The 18,426-nt window shown below is 39.2% G+C and overlaps 1 protein-coding gene and 1 long non-coding RNA gene across 2 annotated transcripts in view; one reads left to right on the top strand and one right to left on the bottom strand.

Annotated features, from left to right (window-relative positions):
* BTBD7 (BTB domain containing 7) overlaps positions 1 to 7,076 on the bottom strand; it is a 94,327-nt gene extending 87,251 nt beyond the window's left edge. Inside the window, exon 1 of the mRNA XM_058292356.2 lies at positions 6,790 to 7,076. The gene's annotated coding sequence lies outside the window, so the exon portion shown is untranslated. The remainder of the gene's footprint in view (positions 1 to 6,789) is intronic.
* A 63-nt stretch (positions 7,077 to 7,139) lies between these two features.
* On the top strand, positions 7,140 to 7,511 carry LOC139438634 (uncharacterized). The gene is made up of 2 exons (XR_011648275.1): positions 7,140 to 7,180; positions 7,354 to 7,511. It is a non-coding gene; the product is annotated as an uncharacterized lncRNA (long non-coding RNA).
* Positions 7,512 to 18,426: the final 10,915 nt, after the last annotated feature.

The following is an 18,426-nucleotide window of genomic DNA, read 5'->3' as shown; positions in this document are numbered from 1 at the left end:
ATAGGGGGTGGAGGGAGGATGGAGGATGGGGATTAATACTGGCATCTAGTGGGCAGAAGCAAGGGATGCTGCTAAGTACTTTAAAATTCATAAAACAGTCTTCTACAACAAAGAATTAACCAGCCCAAAATGTATACAATGTCAAGGTTGAGAAAGACTGTAGAAGAGCATAAGGGATGCAGGAGAGAGAAAGGTTAACCAGAGAAGCAAAGCCTTTGATAAATAACATTTGTGGAGCAGGAAGACTTTTCTAGTTCTCTACCTAGTGACATGTTTGAGAATCACGGCATGATGCTAGAAGCAGCGTCAAGGCTTTATGTGAAAAGTCTACTGAACGATAAATACATTTCATCTTCTCCCATAAACAAATGAACACAACATGTATGCCTTCAATCGTTATCCACCCTGTAACTATTTCAGATAAACTACAGTATTTACCTTTTGGGATAGAGTCAACATTTAAAATGTGGGACGCTTCTAATTTTTAAAATTTCATATATGCACAGAAATTGCATCCATTAAAATGTCAATATTTATAAATTATCAAAATCCATCTCCTAGTTAATTTACTTTATAAACGTTCCTAAGTATCTTTAGGAGACTAATTACAAATGATCTGTATTTTAACAGTTCACACAGTGAAAAGGAGCCCTACAAAGCACTAGTTTTTAAAGTTGGAAAGTGATATTGTTATATAAGGCTAAACAGAGTTAACTGGTTATGAAAGTGGGATTGTAACTACTTTTTTACATGGTAGAGTCAGCACAAATTAATGAAGATGAACTCTAAAGCTAGAAAGCCTAAATTTGGATTCAGCTCTGCCGTTTCTAAGTCAAGTGGTCTTGGACAAATCTTTTACCTTCTCTGTTTGATGATAACAAGAGTATCTAATTTACAGGGTTGCTGAGAAAGTGACATCTGAGATGAGTTCTAAGATCAAAACAGAAAGTGTAAAATTTCCGTTTTCGGTAGACGTAATGAGGTGAAGGAGGTAGAATGCCAAAATATATGCTCTGAAAACTGACTGTGTCAAGGCCAATCTATCTTTTTGCTACAAACTCATCTAGTTATGCCACAAAACTTTTTGCTTACCAGAAAATTCTCACATCTAGTCTTGAACAAGCAACACATATTTTGGGAAAGTCAAGATAAGAATAATTAATTAAGTCTTATGAAGACCATTATAGAATTTCTCTCTAAAGAATAATGTAAATGAATCCCAGATAAAACTGACCTAAACGTAAATTTAAAAAATAGGGAGGGAAAAAACACATATTATATTTGAAGTTAGTTCTGGCATTTATGTCTCCCCTTAAAAGAATGAGGGGGGATAGGGTAGGGGAAAAGGACGGGAACAAGGGAAAGAGGAAATAGCACAATAAAAGCACAATTCATTATTGCGCCTTTCAAGATTCCTGTTTTAGCAGGTAAATTTTTCATGAAATTTAAGGAACTCTAGTCAGAAGAAACTCGCACATTTTATTTAAGTGAAAATTTCTAGATAGTAATAAAGGTCAAGCAAAGAATAATTTGCATGTATGGTCTCACTGATTTTTTCCATTTTCATTTAAAAGACAATAATACACCTTATATTTGCAAATATTTACAAATCACTTTTTTATATTATTGTTTCATCCTAATAATTCATACTATGCTATGTCCTATATGCTTTGTTTTAAACAAGTGATCATAGTACATTGCCAAAAGGGCTGGGAAAGAGGTACAAAATACTAAGTATTATGATTATTGTTAACGGTAACATTTGAATCAGGACTTGAAGAATAAGAGGACTATACTGATAAGGAGTTTTTGTTTGTTTGTTTCTAAGGAAAAGTATCTCTAAAGAAGTGGCCTAAATAATAAGAAATGTATCTCTCATGAGATGTCCAAGTGGTAGGGTAGGCTCCAGGCCTAGTATATAATATGTGGCTAAATGATCTTATCAAGGACTCAGGTCCCTGTTTGGCCATCTTCAGGGCAGGTTTCCAGTGGCTTTTGGGGTACACACTTCCTTGTGCATACACAATAATGAAAAGAATTATCTCTCCCAGATATAGAATGTCTCCTTCCCTTTAATCTGACTGGGACAAATAACATTTTATGGGGAAATGCCATGAGCTATCTGGTTCAGACTAAGTGAAATCTATACTAACAGGTGGTGATGTCACCTTCTATGAGTGTCCCGGAAACATAAACAAAAACAGATTTTTGACAGGAAAGAAGAGGGAAGTAAGTGCATACTAGTTGGGTAGCTGACAGTTGAAGACAACGAATAAGGGGAATTCCAAACACGGGGATAAACACATGAAAAACACAGAAGCATGGGGTAAAAAGCAGCCTGGTATGTCTAGAGTAATAGGAAATCGAAGGCTGGACCCAGACTATAAACTCTTTTGAATCTGGACTTTATCTTATAGACAACAGGAAATTAGTGCAAGTTTTTAAGTAGAGAAGTAACACACTTCAACTGGGATTTTTGGAAACTAATTGTGGAAGCAATATAGCCCACAGGAGGAGGAGAGTGGGTGAACAAATGGCAGACTTAGCTAATAGGCTGTTCAAGAGTCCACACTATTAAGGTACTGGTATTGGGGAGGAAGAGGATGAACTAAAAAAGTATTCACAAGACAGAAAAGCTAAATATGTAAGACAATGCTATCCCTACTTTTTACTGGTGAGGACAATGAGTCTCAGGCAGGTTAAATGACTTATTTAAGATGATAAAGCTATAAGCAGTCAGAATCTGACTGGAAGTTTGATTCCCAATCCAATGTTCTAATATAGCACAACTTTATCTAAAAACCCAACAATGCTCAAAAAGGACTGTTCTGAGTCTTGAGATTTAAAGGATGTTCTATGTGTTGGATTAAAGTGACTCCCATTTATTCCAACATTATTAAAGTCATATTCACGGATTTAATGTCAATTTATAAAAGTTAGTACATCATATTTCTAAAGTTTCTATGTTATTTGAGATAATAAGGACAAAGTAAAATATCAATTTCTAATGTCAAATTTAGACTGTCAAAATTTTAAAAATAAAAAAGCCACATTTTGCCTAAAATAAAATTTGAATTTGATTTGCAAATATGAGGTACTGAAAATTTGTTTCATTATAAATCTTGAGTCAGCAGGAACTTGAAAAATTTCTTCTAAATCATGCCTCCCTTTGAAATTTTGTATTCTGATAACTAACTTCCACTAGCATCAACTTAAGAGGAAAAATGTTATCTCGTTTTAAAAGAGATACCTGGGAAGTGGATTTGGCTCAATTGATAGAAACCCAGGGCCTCCTGACCTGTGTGGTGAGCTGGCCCATGCACAGTGCTGATGCGCACAAGGAGTGCCGTGCCACGGAGGGGTGTCCTCCCTCCCGTAAAGGAGCCCCATGAGCAAGGAGTGCGCCATGCAAGGAGAGCCACCCAGCACACACACAAAAAAGCACAGCCTGCCCAGGAATGGCACCGCACACACAGAGGGCTGACGCAGCAAGATGACACAACAAAAAGAGACACAGATTCCAGGTGCCATTGACAGGAAGGCAAGCGGACACAGAAGACCACACAGCAAATGGACAAAGAGAGCAGACAACGGTGGGGAAGGGGAGAGAAATTTTAAAAAAAGAGAGATACCTACTTTAGAAAAAAATCACTTGCCTGTTTGTTTTTTAACCATTGTATCAAGACTGGGTGAACAGGGAAGATGGTTGAAAACAATAAAAGCAAAATAAAAATAAGCATTTTTCATTTATTTATTTATTATTTATGAGGTACAGGAGCTAGGGATTGAACTGGGGACCTCATATGTGGGAAGTCAGTGCTCAACCACTGAGCCACATTGGCTCCTCTGGGTTGATTTTTTCATTTGTTTGCTTCTTGTTGTTTGTTTTTGTCTTTAGGAGGCACCCACGAACAAACCCAGGACCTCCCATGTAGGAAGCAGGGACTCTACTGCTTGAGCCACATCCGCTTCCTAAACTACATTTTTTAGCTTATTGGGTTAAACGTTAGACTTCTGCTTCTTGGTTCAATTAACGCTTTAGTGAGCACCTATGTGCCAAACACTATACTAGGTGCTGCAAATGCAGTAGTGAGTAAAACTGATAGTTTCTGCCCTTACAGTGCTCATAGGTTTGTGAGACAATCAAATTATTATACAAATAAATGCCTATTCAGTGCCTATAGCACTAATTTCTTCAGCTTGAAAAACATGACTTCCAAATGTATAAAGATAATGCCTAAAACATCAATATGTTATTCTGTCAACACCAGAATTTTCTTATTTAGCAAGTTAGGAACTTTCTCCTCTAGCCCCCAAAACTGAAGGTTTTTTTTTCCTTTAAAAATATCTGCTATGAAATCCTTCCTACCAACTCTATCCTAGTCTACAACCTCATCTTTTCATTTCATATTCAGGTAACTGCACCAGCTACTAACCCTTAGCACATTCCATTCTCTTCTCACTCTAAATCAACCTTCCTGACAGGTTCATCTTGTTAGTTTATCATATTAATCCCTGGCCTCCACACTTGGAATGGCTTCCCATACCTTTCACAAGAGATAAAAATAAAAATCTCCTCAATCCAACACTCAATCCCTTTTACAGTTAACTCCACTGTCTACGTTTTTCTTTTTAGTCTCTCAAGGAAATTCAGTTTTCAGCTCTTTCTAGTCTTCTCTCATCCACCCCCCTTCCCCAAAGCTAATTTCTACTTTACACTTTTGCTTTTTCCTAACAAAGTAAACGCTCCAAACTCTATAAATCTAAACCCTCAAGGGCCAACTCAAGGCCTAACTGTCTTAAGTCCTCAGTCTTCTTCCTCTACCTTGAACATCTACAGTATTCTTTGTATTGTCAGAACTCACTAGATTATGATTTAGAGTCGTGGGGGTCCTTCTAATCTTTCCAATAACAACCTGAAGACAAAGTTTACAAATCACACTTCTTTCCTTTCTTCTACAGCATCTTACATAATGGAAAACACAAAGCAGATCTTCAATCACTTTTTTACCTAACTGAACACAAGGTTCAATTTTGGATGTGTGAATTTCAGTGACTAGAACATGAAATCTGAATTATTTGGCATTATTGTTCTTCTGCAGGTTAATCTGTGACACACTACAAAGATATATTCTGTGACTCAATAAGAAGATACACGGAAGCTCAGCAGTATAACCTGGCAAATACAACACAGGTGTTATAAATCCTAAAATTAGAGTGTGACACAAAGAACTTCTTTAAAGTACTGGTGTTAAGACCAAAGCAGTGTAGTAGTTTTGTGATTTATGGGTTTTACTGAATTCGTGCAAGAATGAACCATACTATAACTGAGCTAAAATGTTATCCTGGGCCTATGAACACTCTAAATGAAATGCCATTCAATTTTTATTAAATTCAGGTTAGGAAAAAAATTTTCATCAGTCATTGGGGTAACTGACTGTAGCTGTCAAAATCAGAGGGAGGCTTTCTCAGTTTGGCTTTCAACTTTATTACACAAAGGCCTAGGGATGGGGATGGGGAGTGGTGGTAGAGAATGCAATCAGGGAAGAATAAGAAGCCCAGAAGTGTAGTGAAGAGTTCTCTCAATGGGGCATAAAAAGGCCTTGGTCTTATTTTGGCCCAATCCCTTTCCAGTTGTAGGACCTTAGGCAAAGCACTCACCTTTCTGGGCCTAGTTTCTCAGTTCCAGAACAACAGTCACACGAGATTTCTAAAGGATTTTCTAACGTTAAAATTCCAGGACAAGTCTAATCAAAACTGCCATTAACATGTAGAATTCTTGCAATGCAATCTCAAATCTTGCTTTTCTTCCACATTTCTGGAAGACAGTTATTTATTTCCACAAGAAAATAAATGGATGCTACTCAGAGACAAATGACTGTTAGTTGAAAAGGCTAAGGGATTCCCTTAAATGCCTATTTCCTCATTACAGTAAGATGTCTTAGCACAGGAAACTGTGTTCTAGTAAAGATAATCAAGACTGCTTCTGTAAATTAGGCCTAACCCATGGTACTGATTATCTGTGCTGGTTTGTGAAAAGGTGCTACTGTAGTTCAAAGCAGAAACAACACTCCTCAGAGCTTCTCCAAAAATGGTGACAAAGTTCTCGTTCTCGGGGTAAGGCCAGTAAATAGCTGTGCAAATGATACGGCAGTGAAAAACGCACGTTTTGTCATCCAAGTACTTCCAAGCACAGCCTCCTCTTCATCAAACACCCGGTATTGTCTCCTCCCCCACCTGTCAAAGCCCAACTCTAGTTTTACCCCCAAACTGTAACTTACCCGGACAATCTAACTTCTCCCCTCGGGAGTAGTTGTTTACAGGCCCTTCCCAAACCCCAGACGGTAATTCTCAAGCCCACCCCGGGGTGGTCTCAGCCCCGCACCCAGGAAAACACACGCCCGAGTCTCGGGAGGGGGTTCTCCGAGTCCTGGGAGTGCCGGGTCCCGCCCCTCGGAGCCCGGAGCCGGCCCGGCAGCAGCTGCGGCCACCTCAGGCCGCTCTCGCCGCGCGGAGCGCCACACCTCACGCCTCTGCCCCGGGGACCGCCGCGCACAGCCCAACCCGCCCCTCGGAGCGGAGAGGAACCGGCCAGTCCGGCGCCGCCTCAGCCCCAGACGGACGACTCCACCTTCTCCGTCCGTAGCCCCAGCGCCTCCCGCTACTGCCCGGCCCCAGTTCGGGAACCCCCACCACCCAGGGACAGCCCTTCTTCGCCGGGACGCCCCGCGCCGCACCGCGCGGAGCAGAGCTTCAGCTCCACAGCCTGAGGCACCGAGGGACACTCACCCCGGAGGCTCCTCCTGCCGCTGCTGCTGCTGCCGCCGCTGGGACCGCTGCTGCCGCCCCCGCCGCCGCTGCCGCCGCCAGCACCGCCGTCCGCACCAGCGCCAGCACCCCCGGCCATCCTCCTTCTGCCGCTGCCGCCCTCTCCGCTCCTGTCAGTGGCTCAAGCTCCAGGACCGCTCCATGTTCCCCCCGCCGCCATCTTGACTCCTAGAGAGAGCAGGAGGGGCTCCGCTCGGCGCCGCCCTAGGGCGCCTGCGCGGCGCTGCGGAGCGGGCTCAGCCCCGCCCGCCCCCGCCGTCGCCGCGCCCGTATCACGTGGTCCGACGGCGGCGCGCGCGCCGAGGTGGGCGGGGGAAGCGCGCTCGAGAGTCCCGGGAGCGGTCGCAGTCGGGTGCGTGCGTATTATTCCGGCTGCTAGCCCGCTAGCGGGGGCGGGGTTCCTCAGAGTTTGAAGATTTTGGGATCATCTTGCATATTCCAGGGAATTGTGATGAATTTTACATAAAACAGAATGGAATTATAATAACATTACTGTGTAGTCAATTCTACCAATTCATGTTTCAGTTCGGCGTCGCGTCCAGAGCTGCGTCCTTTGATTGTTCAGAGAGAAGGCTGAGCTTCCGCGGAAAAGTCTTTTTTCACAACCTTGGCGTTTCGGTGGCTGCTTTTTGGCAGTTTATCTTAAGCACCTGCTTGCGTAGCACTTTTACAGGCAACACCGTGCTAATTGTATGTATAATAGGACAAAAAAAAACCAAAAAAATCTTTAAAGACATTGAAAAGTTTTACTCAACGAGATACATTCATAAACAAAGGTAAAAAATTTATGAAAACACCTCGCATTCTCGTGGGAAAGCCAAATCGTTGTTCCCTCCGTGCCTCTTGTCTGGGAGTTTGCAATAATTTCAGCGATGCCATAACAAAAAGACCCAATATTTATGGAGCACTGTAAGGTTTTCAAAACACTGTTAAATACATGGTTTCGTTTGAAGTCTTCCACCACCCTTTGAGGTAGTAGAACAGGTATTATTATCATCGTTTTACAGCTAAAGAAACAAGCTCAGCAATACTACGTCGTTTGCCCAACGGTAGACACGCAGTTTTAATAAGTAAGCAAGCCCAGACTGGAACCAGACGGTCTGACCACCGGGCACCAGTACACGACGCTCTCCTTTAGTGGGCTTCAGCAATGTGTTAGGTATTTGTCCTCTGGGAATTTATTTAAAACTCTCTTCACCGTATTTTTCATTTTAAACATCTCTCCCTTTAAGAAACAAGTTTCCTAAGTTACACTGAATCCTTTCTGTTATTGTCAAACCACCTTCATACCTCAAAGGAAAGGAGCAATTTGGAATTTTGTGATTGTTTTTAATCATTTCTTAACCCTTTATTGTTTCATATGCTTTGATACTAGGTTCTGGCATAATTTTTTTTTTACATCGTCGTGGTTGCTTTTCTCTGAACTTTCTTTAGATATGTTTATATCTTTCTTGTGCTCATTCATCACTTCCTTACATCCTTGAAAAGACACCTCTTTTCAGTTTGGCTTCCTTCATTTTTTCTTTTCACCCTACGTATGTCTCCTATCCTAATCTTTGAAGGTTTGCTGATTGTAGCAAAGATTGTAATAATCCTCTGTCTAAAAAAGGATTCCCCTTTAACTGGTAAGATTCTATTCAACTGAGGACACAGTTGTGGGTGGTTGGCAGGAAATGCATAGAAAAGTGAAAATAAGGAAGTAGGCCCAGCTAGGTGGAGCAAAGTGTTGGCTCTGGATGCCTACTTCATATTCCCTTACACTATTATACTTTCCCTAGTTGTATAATTTAACCATATCTAAATTGAAACCGCCTGCCATTATTTGCCCTTTATCTTCATCAGCCAAATACTTCATTAACTGTTATATGCAAACTAAAAATTCCATTTTCTTGATAATTTATTAAAAGATCAGTCTCCACTCTTAAACTTTCTAATTTATTTTAAATATTTACTACTTGGCTTTGGCTCTTTTTCCTATGCATAATTTAAAAAATAAAACAATACCAACCTTCTAAAATAACACCAAGCATTCTAAGTAACCCCAGAGTAATGCTATTCTTCTAAGAACCTTTGATGTGGAAATCTTTCAAAGGCTTTTTGAAAAACCAAGTAAGACCTGCTGGTTCTACCTTGTCCTTTTGTCTATCTGCACATTCAGAGAACTCTTGTAGACTAGTTGCATATGATTCTCCTTCAGAGAAACCATGCATTGATATTCCATGATTCTTTCCAGTCTCTACTTAATTCACTCACCTTGATTTTCTTATTACATCACTTAGGAGCTACATTATCAAGATACTGAACTTACTAAAGTTACACATTCACCAGAGTTTAAGCTCTGAGCCTTAGGTTTGTCTATTTCAGTTCAGTCCAACACATTTTTTTACCCCTTAACTATTTTTTTATATTGGAGAAGTTGTAGGTTTACAGAAAAATCATGCAGAAAATTCAAGTGACATATACCTACCACACATACACAGTTTTCCCTATTATTAACACTTGCACTAGCCAATATAATTTTTTAAAGCATCCTATACCATGTTTCAAGCAAGGTGTTAGATGCTAGGGATAAAATGTAAATGGTTCCTTGCTCTTGAGGTGCTTAGCCCCAAGATTAAAAAATGATTGAACAAAAAGATTGGGGACAGAAAAAGTTAGAAAAAAACAACAACAAAGAAAATTTAAAAAGAAAGAAAAGAAGATATTGGGCATATTATTTGGACATAAAAGGATAGGGATGAGATAATATTCAGTAGTGGTAAAGGTACAAGTTTGGAGATGGACGGATCTGGATGGATGTATGATACAGCCAAGCCAATCAGAACCTTTTCTGGAAATTTCTATCAGGTTATCAGGGAAGATGTTTTCCCTTTCTTTTTCTGGGAATTATGAGTTTAAAGGACAATATAAATGGTCTTCCCAGCTATGAAGAGAAAGCCATCAGCAGTTGAGAAAGAAGGAAGAACACAAGCCAAAAGAAACATAGAGATTTTGAGAGAAATTGAGAGAATGGGAAGCCATGGTATCATTTCAGCACCTGGACCTAACTGCTCCTGAAACCAATTTATCCCTGGGCTTTTCATTTTTATGAGCCATTAAGTTGCCCTAGTTCCCCTTTTTATCTTTAGCTACTTGGAATTGGGGTTCTGTTCCTCCCTTGGTACCCCCATTTTCTACTATATATAACCATCCACTGAAGCCCCTCCCTGGGCTCATCTTCCTAAAAATACAGTATGGAAAGTAGGTTTTTGAAACCACGAGGAAAAGTAAAATTGTATTTCCTTCCATTGCTTTGTATCACATGATATTATTTCCATGTATTTTTCTGAATTTCCTGGAATCTAAAAGGTAGAGAGGAATAAAAATTTATGGGTCAAACTTCCCAGAGCAGTGATTAGTACCTTGTAGGTGCTTAATGTAATTAAGTGATAAAAAGTTAATTATTAAATTAATAAATCATAAATAATATTAAAACCAATAACTAAACCTTTTAGAAAATAACAGGATATCATCATAACTTCAGGGGGAAAAAGACTTCTTAAGCAAGACACAAAACACATTAACTCTGAAAGATGAGATTAATAGATTTGATTACATTTAAAATATGATCTTCAGTTCATCAAAAGACACAATAAAAAGAGAAAGACTAGCCTCATACTGGGTAACGATACTTGCAGCACAAATATCTTTACCCAACAAAAGACAGATTATGAATAGCTAGAGAAATCGTACAATCAATAAGAAGAAGACAGGCAACCCAATAAAAAATGGGCAAAAGACCTGAACAAAGAAGGGAATCTTCTTTCCAACTGAAACAAATGGAAAGATGCTCAACTATGTTAACATAACATAACGCTGTTAACATAAGTACAAATTCCAGCCACAAAAGGATAAACTACTGACCTACTGACTTATCAGATTGCTAAGAATGAAAAAAAAAAAAAAGAAATTTCAAGTATTGATGAGGAAGGGACTAATAGGAAATCTCTACTCTTGCAGTGGGAGTGAAATAAGGAATAACCACTTGGGAAAGCAGTTTGGCATTGCCCTGGAAAGATGAAAATTCCGCTATAGGATAGATAGAGAAACAAATGCCCACATATACGAGGAGCTCTGAAAAAGAATGTTAATAGAAGACTATAAGTCAAAAGCTGGAAATATATGAAATAGCCATCAGCACTAGCTTGGATTTTTAAAATGTGGTATATTCATACAATAATTGAAGGATTATAAAGAAAAACATGGATGAATCTTGCAAATGTTATTAAGCCAAAGAGACAAGACATAAAAGTAATCATACAAGATACTTACATGTATTTTATTCATTCTAAGATACACTTTTTAAAAAACATTTTTTTAACATGCTGAAATTGTGTTACATCTTATAACTGATTACTTCTTAGCATAAGGTCATGACTGAATTGACAGATTTTTTTCTTTCTTAGACATTAAAAATGATGTGTCTTACCACCTATGGCATCTTAAATTGTATAAAATACAAAAAGTGGCGAAAGTAAACCATTTGACTTATACATGAAATTACAAAGAAACACAAGGATGAGTATTGGTGATACAATCCCAGTTAGTTAACTTTTCAGAGGTCTCTTCTCATAATTCCTTTTTTATCTAATCAAGTGGTCTGAATGGGATCTATCCCATGTTTTCTACCTGGTTGCCTGATTGGACTAAGATTATCAGTAAATCCTATCCCCCTGGCTTCAGAAATTGATTTGGCAATTAATCCCATCAAAAGCCAGGATGTGGTGAAATGTTTGCTGGAAAAGTAAACCTTCTCTTCCACATAGAATACCAAAGGAGATTCTCCTTTTCCATAGAATATAACTAAAAAAAGATGTAGCCTGTGGTGGTTTGGAGCTATGTACCCCAGAAAAACATGTTCTGTAACTTAATCCATTCCTGTGGGTGTGAACCCATTGTACATAGGACTTTTTGATGAGGTTACTTCATTTAAGGTATGGCTCAACTTAATCAGGATGAACCTTAATCCTATTACTTTATAAATGGAATGAAATTGACACAGATAGAAAGCTATGGGGGGCGGCGGACTTGGCCCAGTGGTTAGGACATCCGTCTACCACATGGGAGGTTCGTGGTTCAAACCCCGGGCCTCCTTGACCCGTGTGCAGCTGGCCCACGTGCAGTGCTGATGCACGCAAGGAGTGCCCTGCCACGCAGGGGTGTCCCCCGTGTAGGGGTGTCCCCCGCGTAGGGGAGCCCCACGCACAAGGAGTGCGCCCCGTAAGGAGAGCTGCTCAGCGCCAAAGAAAGTTCAGCCTGCCCGGGAATGGTGCCGCACACACGGAGAGCTGACAAGATGACACAACAAAAAGAAACACAGATTCCCATGCCGCCGACAAATAAGACCCAGCAAATAGACACAGAGAACAGACAACCGGGATGGGTGGAGGGGGAGGGGAGAGAAATAAATAAATAAATCTTTAAAAAATAATAATAATTCTTAAAAAAAAGAGAAAGAAAGCTATGGGAAGCAAGAAGCCAAAGCGCAATGGAACCTGAAAGAGAAGAGGCTGCCAGTGCGTTGCTGTGTGACAGAGGAGCCAAGGAGCAAGGATCACTGGCAGCTAGACCAGGAATGCCAGTCTCTGGGAAGAAAGCATCACCTTGATGACACCTTAATTTGGACTTCTAGCCTCAAAACCATGAGCTAATGAATTCCTGTTGTTTAAGTCAACTCACTGCATGGCATTTGCCTCGGTAACCAAAGAAAACTAAAACATAAACTAGAAGCTCTTGGCAACCAACTCACTATATGAGGGGAGTCTGTTATAGGGTAAAGCTGATATGGCAGAAGTCAGAGCAAGGAAACCAAAAGAAAACTGATTCCCTGGTGAAGTCACTGGAGATGCTTAATCAAGCTTCACCTGAAATCAGTACTACCTCTAGATTCTCAATTGTGTGAGCCAATTAACTTCCTTGATTATAGAGTCTCTTTAACAATCATCTAAAGCAGGTGTTCTTAACCTTTTTTGTTCCACAGACCCCTTTGCCAGTTGGTGGAAACCACAGACCCCTTACTAAGTCCACATTACACTCTGTATTATTTAATAAATATATCACATCTGATGAACATGTCCCCACAAGAATGTTTTTTTGAATTTCAACTTAAGTTCACTGACCGTTGTTAAGAACCCCTGAAATGAAGTAAATTTAATGATTTATATTATCTCATTTAATCTCCTTATCATATCACTTTATTTGCTTGAGGTTATGCAGTCAGTAAGGGATGAACTGGGATCTGATCTTTGATCTGCCAATATCATTTGTAATAACAGAAATCCTTTCAAGAATTTCTGGGCATTTAGGAAAGGAAGAGCAATGTCAAATTTAAAAATTAAAAGGTGGGAAATGGACTTTGGCCCAGTGGTTAGGGCGTCTGTCTACTATATGGGAGGTCCGCGGGGTTCAAACCCCGGGCCTCCTTGACCCGTGTGGAGCTGTCCCATGCTCAGTGCTGATGCGCGCAAGGAGTGCCGTGCCACCCAAGGGTGTCCCCCGCGTGGGGGAGCCCCACGCGCAAGGAGTGCGCCCGTGAGGAAAGCCGCCCAGCGTGAAAAGAAAGAGCAGCCTGCCCAGGAATGGTGCCGCCCACACTTCCCGTGCCGCTGACGACAACAGAAGCGGACAAAGAAACAAGACGCAGCAAATAGACACCAAGAACAGACAACCAGGGGAGGGGGGGAAATTAAATAAATAAATAAATCTTTAAAAAAAAAAAATTTTTTTTAAAGGTGATAAGAAAACAAACTGTTTCATATGTAATTTTTTTCAAAGAAAAGATTGATTTTTTTCCCTTTTATAATGTTGCACAGTCTAAGAACAGTTAACTTGGAACACCAAGATTATCTTTTGAACAGGACAATTCTTTCTCAATATTCTTTGTAATAATGGACTGCAAGTTTTGTTGAATCTTATATTACAATTGTGCTTGCAATTCAAAAGTGTGTTACTGATGTTACTGGTTGCATAATTTGGAGGATTTTTCCATCTATCCAACTCTTCTACTCCTGAGTTTCTCTGCCATTGCATTCTTGCATTACAATGAGAGACAAAAAGAAGTACTGCATTCCTCAAAGGCCTTTGGACCTTTAACAGCAGTTGAATGTGTTTCTCTATAGATGAGAGAATTCACGGTGTTTGGGCCTGAGGAACTATGGCCTTGATTCATTATATAACTTTCTAAAATCCTAAAATCAGTTTAGAGAATGAACATTTATAAAAATCATATTGAAAAGAGTTAAGTGGGCGAGAGTATCTTTCTTATTGTGTACATAAAGCTCAAAAACCTGATCTTCAGGATGAAGTTCTAATTATGCCCTTTTATATAACTTCCCAAGGAAGGGCTGGCATTGTAAGTCACTGAAAGTACATTGAATCCAGGGCCTACTAGGCCTTTTATTGAAAATTGTAGAGGTTTGAGTTAACAGTGTTAGTCTTTTGTGACTTGGAGAAATTAAACTGTAATTTGAGGAGCTAAAAGTGCTATCTCCTGGGGTGGGGGTAGTCGGCAGAGAGTCTAATTGTGTTGTGGCTGAATTTGAGTTAGATTTACTGACACTGTCAAAAGCAATTTCAGGTTTTTATCACAGAAAAAATCCTAAAATGTTTGATTCTCACACCATCTGCACTCTATTTTAGGCTTTTAAAGATTTGAGATTAGTTCAGCCAGGCTTGTCTTCTACTGAACTCTTTCCTAGTTTACTTCAGCATATTTTTACCTTTTTACTAATTAATAAAGGGAAATGGCTTGAGGAAAAGAGACTTGACTAATATAGTCTTTGTTAAGATCGTCTTGATTGCAAGTGATAGAAACCCAGCTTCAACTAATTTAAGCGAAAGAAGGATTTATCCTAAACAAAATAGGGTGTGGTCTAGAACTCAAGGATAGAGAAGTATCCCAGATTCAGGAACAGTGATAGCCAGAGCTAGGGTGTTGGACACCGTCAGGATGTTTGTTCTGTCTTATCTCTGCTTTTTCATCAGCTTGACTTTAATATTAATACACAATGGAGGGGCTTTTTCCATGGGGCAGGAAAAACATGGCTCCCAAATTATACCATCCATTACAACAAAAAAGATGGATTTCCAGCCATCTGGTGCCCAGCATAACATCCTTGAAGAAGAGCTCATAGTCCTAGTATTTGAACCAGGAGCCCCTCCTTAGACCAATCAACTGTGGCCAGGGAATGAATGGGACAATGTTCTACAAAGATATCAGTTCTTATAAGACTCACTGCATAACTCAGTGGTGTTCAAATTATTGTCTGAGGATCCCTGGGAGTCCCCTTGGTCCTTTCAGGGTATCTGCCTCATCAAAACTATTTTCAATAAAACAAAATTTTTAAAAAACATTTTCACAATAATACTAAGTGGTTATTTGCCTTTTTTGCTCTTATTCTCTCAGGAGTGTACAGTAGAGTTTTCCAGAGGCTGCATGATATGAGATATTGCAACAGATTGAAAGCAGAGGCAGATGTGAGAACCAGAGAGGTTAATCTTCTAGTAATCAAGATCTTAAAAAGGTTTAAAAACGTTAAACAATGTCTCTCATAAGTTTTTTTTGAAAAACAAAATATTTTTTGTTTGTTTTTAGAAGGTACCAGAAATTGAACCTGAGACCTCATACTTGGGAAGCAGGCGCTCCAACCACTGAGCTAAACCCACAACCCTGAAAATGTGTTTTATAAAAATATATTATTTATGTTAGTATGTGATAGGTTTGTTACTGTTTTTTTTTTTTTCTTTCTTTCTTTTGTTTGTGTTGGAGAAACAGCACTCACTGGGACATGGAGACTGATGATTGCAGGCGGGAAGTTTATTGAGAAGCTTTCCCAACAGAGGGGGGTCTGAAGATTAGACTTCAGCCTGAAAGGGGTAAATTATTAATTTATACAGTACATCAAAAGGTGGGGAAATGTGGGGAGGGGATTAGAGACTGTGTACAGCCCGAGGCCAATAAGGGACTATAAAATCAAATTCCTTCCCTTATATGTCTAGGGGGTAGTGGGCTAGAAGGTAGGGCATTCTTGGAATGAGGGAGGGTTTGGTGGCACCTGGGCCTGGAAGGGATGAAGGTCCTTATCTGTTCCAGTCCCACAGTGATCTGGCTCCTTTGTTCATTCTTGGGGGGAGATGGGCTGCCTCCACACATGTAGGCTGTGGCTTGCAATTGATCGGAATTGAGTCATGGCCTTATGACCTGTTAATCATTGCAAACCTTGTAAGGAGGAAGCGCTAGTTGTTTGTTTGTGTGTGAGGTGCTGGGACTGGGGATTGAACCCTGGACTTATATGTGGGAAGTTGGCACTTAACAACTGAGGCACATTGACTCCCTGGTACTGTTTTTTAAATGAATTAATAAATAAATATTTTAAACATTTGTTAGTTTTTTTCCCTAATACAGTAAACATTGATAGGAATCACCACATACACAAAAGCACTTTAGAGTCATCAGCAATCTTTCAGGGGTCCTGAGATCAATAAGCTTGTGAACTATTGATATAACTATGGGCAAATTACTTAATTTCTCTGTGCCTCAGTTTCTTCATCTACAAATGGAGATAATAACAATATTTATCCTCATAAGGGTATTGTGAGGATTAAGAGAGTTATTAATAATACAGCGAAGTGCTTAGAGAGGTACCAGGCAAAAAGTAGATGGCTTAGAAGGATTAAATAATAATATCATCAACAATGACAATCATATGGCTAGAGGGGAGGCAGGTTCCTAGAAAAGAGAAACTCACAGCCCAGGCCAGATACTGACACACTGGAACCCAAAATGACCAATTGGATAAAATTGTAGGGGAGTATTTAGGATTCCTGTGTTAAGGTAGATACTGCATAAAATGAAGTGAAAGAGTAGAAATTATGTCAAGACTTGGGCTTTATCTTGTAGATCATTCAGTGCTTTGGGTTTCTCTAATAATCATATGAAAACTGATTCTGTTTCACGTGTTAGCAATGTTTCCTGCATTGCTCCTTTCCAGGGTTACTTCAACTGTTTATTGCTACTATACTCAAAGCCATAATTTGTCCACCTGTTAGTGAGACATGGGTAAATAGGATATTCCATTGTTTGATATTGTATGTGCCAAAATTCTATTTGATCCTTTCAATATTCCTGCACTATAGGTATTATTAACTCAATGTTATAAGTGAGGAAACTGAGGTAGAGGAAGGATGAGTAAGTTGCTCAATGAGACGTAGTTTAAAAATAACAGAGCCAAGAATTGAACCTAGATTTGTCTGATTGTATGGTCTACCATTTTTGCAGTATTCCATGTGGTTTCCTATCTCATCTAGATGAAAGGAGGGAAAGTGTTTAATAAGAAGCAGTCTTTCATTTGACAATTGGAGATAAAGGGCTTAAACGTGTCTTCTTTTCTAATACAGGCATTAAAATGTCATAAGTTTCCCTCTAAGCACTGCTTTAGCTGCATCCTCCCCCCACCCCCCAAATTTGGTATGTTGAGTTTTAATTTTCATCCAGTAGAAAATATTTTCTAATTTCCCTTGGGATTTCTTCTTTGACTCAGAAGTATGTTGTTTACTTTTCAAATATTTTATTTCCAGATATCTTTCTGTTATTGATTTCCAATTTAGTTCCTTTGTAGTCAGAGGATATACCATGTATGAATTCAATCCTTTTAATTTTATTGAGACTTGTTTTATGGCATAGAATATGTTCTATTTTGGTAAATGTGTGTGGACTTGAAAAGAATGTGTATTCTGATAAGTTAAATGGGTGTTTTGTAAATGTCAATTAGATCAATTTGATAGTATTATTCAAATCTTCCATATTCTTTTCTGATTTTTCTGTTACATGTTTTATCAAGTATCAAGAGATGGGTTTTGAATTCTCCAACTATAATTTTAGACACCTTATTTCCTTTTGGTTCTATCAGTTTTTGCTTTAAGTATTTTGAAATTTTGTTATTAGGTGCATATGCATTTAGGAATTTTATATTCTTTTGATGAATTCATTGCTTAATCATTATGAAATGTCTCTCTTCATCCATGCTAATATTCCTTGTTCTGACTTTTAATTGTCTGGTAGTACAACCACTCTAGCTTTCTCTATTTGCCTCATGTCTTTTTTCCATTGTTTTACTTTTAACAGATCTTTAACTTCATCTTTTAAAAAATTTATTTATTTCTGCCCCTCTCCCTTGTTTTGCACTCGCTGTCTGCTCTCTGTATCTGTTGTGTGATTGTCTTCTTTTTAGGAGGCACTGTGAACCAAACCTGGGACCTCCAAGTGGGAGGTAGGCCCCCAATGGCTTGAGCCACCTCCGCTCCCTTTAACTTCATCTTTCTTTTCTTTTTTTTAATCTAAAGAGTTTTATTTATTTTATTTTTAAATTTGATTAAAGGTAATAGATCACAAGGAACATTACATTGAAAAAAATAAAAAAAACACATAAGAGGTTCCCATATAACCCACTCCCCACCCCCACCTCATCATTTTTGTAAATCGTATTTTTTGAAGATACATACATCACAAAAAATTACATTAAAAAATATAAGAGGTTCCCGTATACCCCCTACTCCCCCACC

The sequence above is a fragment of the Dasypus novemcinctus genome, chromosome 3 (assembly GCF_030445035.2).
Source record: "Dasypus novemcinctus isolate mDasNov1 chromosome 3, mDasNov1.1.hap2, whole genome shotgun sequence".
NCBI lineage: Eukaryota > Metazoa > Chordata > Mammalia > Cingulata > Dasypodidae > Dasypus > Dasypus novemcinctus.
The sequence above is the reverse complement of the archived record's forward strand: the minus strand, read 5'-3'. Positions and strand labels throughout refer to the sequence as shown.